Genomic DNA, 3,512 nt, shown 5'->3' with positions numbered 1-3,512 from the left:
AAGGATGGGCAGTATTACTGAGTGGTGATCAAGAGGGGAACCCAATGCAAACTAGCAAATCTATGGCAAACAAGACTCACAATTGAAGAAAGTCATGGACCTGGTCACCACAACTCTCTTCAATAGGGTTTTGCACTTGATGATTCCTGAGGTGTGATTGTCTGGTGAAAGCTGAACTTGTAGTCAGGCTGGGGGTGCATCCCTTTTTCAAGAGGTGCACCAAAGGGCCTTTTTTCCAATCAGGACCACATCCAGGTACTACTGGGCGCATTGGGCATGTTGTTTTAGCAAAGAAAATTTTATCTCTTGTCTTTATCTACAACTTTTTGCAAAGGCTGTTATTTGTGTAACTTAACTACCTAGATATGAGCTTGACAATAATCAAAATAAGACTAATCAAAGCTTATAATATCAGAGGTCCAAGCTCCAGGTGCACCAACCGCTGGTGCACTAGTAGTAGCAGGCACTAGCACCATTAGACATTACTTGCTGAAAGTGTGAAGGTCAAAACAACTTTAAATCAAACATGGAATTTATCAAGTCATTGGAGAATCTTTCTTCTTCCAAATGAGGACCAATGGGTGAATGATCCTCCAAGCAACAAGCCAAACCTTCAAATTCTTCCAACTTGTCTGGACCTGAAAAATCTGAATTTTGATGGTGGGATCCATTCAATTGCTTCTTCATTCCACTTTGACAGGGTGTGGTCTTGGCATTTGCGCTTGACCTTACTGTGAGAGTTCATGTGATACTAACCACAGCCTGGCTCTGAACCAAGTAAGCAGTTGAACCCAATACCGTAGTTCTGGGCGCGCCCTCCTACTTTTTGAATTCTCTGGGCGCGCACGCGTTCTTTCAGACGCTCCCCCAACCTGAACTTGGGGATCACTGAGAAATTCAATGAGACTCAGGGAATGCGGAGGGGATGGTTTTTTTTGGTTGGCTCATTATTATCTCTGTAGAATGTGGCTCTTGTTCTGCTACGTGGGCGTCAGAAGGTTAGCTTTATGATTCTACTGTTATCTAAAAAACAAAAAGTTAGGAGCTACTCGCATGACCAATTCTCGGTCCTTGGTCCTCGTGGCTTTGATTCCTACTGTTGGTCTTGAGTTTCCATTTGTTTGTTCATTTGTTCCTCCCTCAATTACATCTCTTATTAACGTTGTTCCCAATTGTACTTTCTCTCGAAATGTATACTTTTTTTTGCTCTTACATAAATGCAGCATTGTTAATGCTTTTATCTTATTATTACTTTTGTCTTTTGCGGGATTGTTAATGCTTTTATCTTGAGACTTTTTTCATTTCGCTTCACATCATGTGGACATGTTTGCTTTTCTACGTTTTGATTGCTTCCTTCATGTCATGTGGACATGTTTGCTTTTTTACGTTGTGATTGCTTCGCTTCATGTCATGTGGACATGTTTGCTTTTCTACTTTTTGATATTGTTCCTCAATAGTTAACTTTCCATTTGTGTGCTTATCCACCATCCATCCCCTCTGAAAACTGTGTCACGACGATCCCTCTTCATGTGGGTAGGTGCAGTATTATTGTTTGTCTTTTCATCGCTTCATGCTCTTCTATTGTTTTTGTGAAGGCCTGTCTTTGCTTTTATCAGTCAGCCATCTAAACATCTTCGCAGAACATTCCCCTAATCGATGTGGGTCGTTGAAAAATTCTCTTGATCGTTGTTTGTTGCTTTTGTTTGCTTTTCCCGTTGATTGTGTGAACTTGCGGGTGCGCTTTCTTGCTTTTACGTTTTGTGTATTCTCTATGCTCTATACTTCACCTGCGAACCAAAGTATAAAATGTGGTATGTTCTTTCAGTGTAATGCATGATTCCCTCACTTTCTCTCGCATTTCTTCTAGATTGGTGACGTTGGAACGAGGAATCAGTCCCGTCCATGTCACACCCCGGAAAGACCCTCACGTGAAGAAGAGGTCATGGGCACCATAGACTCGATCCAGGGAAACTGATGACATCAGTCTGATGACTGATCAGTCTTGCCCTGGACGAAGACGTTGAGAGAGAGTCATCTCGGTTCCCACCGTTTCTGATCTCAGAGTAGTAAGTTGAATTTCACCTTTCAACTTTCATCCTCCTCTCTCTCCATCCTTCTTCACTCTCCTAGTGTCCTTTCCGCGGGTAAGAGGCCCCCTTTTTTCGAACCATGAGGTCAAGCAGGAGAAATAAGAACTTAGAGCCGGAATTTGAACCCGAACCAACTCCACCTCCATCAGAAGAAGAAGAAAGAAGCTTCGAGATAGAAACAGAAGAGGAAGAACGAATTAGAATAGAAAGAGAAGACGCCTTAGACAACATCAGATTGAAGAAGTCAATGAAATCAAATAACAGAATTAACAAATCAACTAAGAAAATCATCACAGTTCAAGATGACGACATCGTAATAGACGAAGACCAATTAGAAGACGATATAGAAGAGGAACTGAAATTTAGCGAAGGCAAGAGTAGCGAATCAGAATCTTCCGTAGAAGAAGTGAAAGAAACGAAACAAAGTAAGTAAAGACAAACCTTGGAGGCATCAAGATCGTATCGTTTTCCTATTACCTCACAAAGTTATTCCAAAACTTTTTCAATATGTCTTTACCAAAACTTTTTCAATACAACCTTCCTTCGTACCGAAGCTCTTCCATGAGTTGGAATGAGAGCTTTCAATACGTCTTTCCTTCGTACCACAGCTCTTCCATGGAATGGAATGAGAGCTTTTTTCGTCTATCCTTTGCTCTTCTGGTATATGGAATGAGAGCTACGTAATTTTACGATATTTGTTTATGAACAACGTTGTCCTTTGCTCTTCCAATGATTGGAATGCGAGCTCTATAGCATTAAGCAATCCCTCGTTTAAACGTTAAGGTTATAACGCTTTGCTCTTCTAAATAAATTTAGAATGAGAGCTATCGCTGTATTGAGTGGCTTTACATACTACCTTCTCTTCAAATTATAATATCTAATTGGGAGAAGATCTAATTCTAATTAATATTGAATAATTGTTTAACAGACATTTCAGTAGAAATTGCGAAGATGGCGTTATCCATGGGTAATACGAAGATAGTAGAGCAATTTTTGAAGTCATTAGAAGACGGTTCAGAGAAATTGAAACCTTCAAGTAGTAACATTGATTCGGTGTACAAGAATAGCGGGAAAGTGTCCAATTCAGGATTGAGAGGATTCAGTAAATACTGGAACAATCACTTGACAAAGTTAGATCTAAATTTCAAGCTGACCATGTTCAACGATAGATGAATAGAATTGGATCACATGGTAGAAGGTAGCAATACTTCAAAGAAGAAGGATAAACCGACCGGCCTGATCCCCAAAAGCGAATGGTGGATGACGTTCGCTGATTGGACGAGAGCGAAAACATTGATGCTGAAATATCTAAAGCAAACATATTTCCACATAAAGTTCGCAAACGAGTAAGTAACTCGTTAGATAAGTAAAAAGACAAACAAGCTAATATAGACTTAATAGTTTGGAAAAACACTTCAATTA

Source organism: Melampsora larici-populina (genome assembly GCF_000204055.1).
Source record: "Melampsora larici-populina 98AG31 unplaced genomic scaffold MELLAscaffold_30, whole genome shotgun sequence".
Taxonomy (NCBI): Eukaryota; Fungi; Basidiomycota; class Pucciniomycetes; order Pucciniales; family Melampsoraceae; genus Melampsora; species Melampsora laricis-populina.
Note: the sequence above shows the minus strand (reverse complement) of the source record.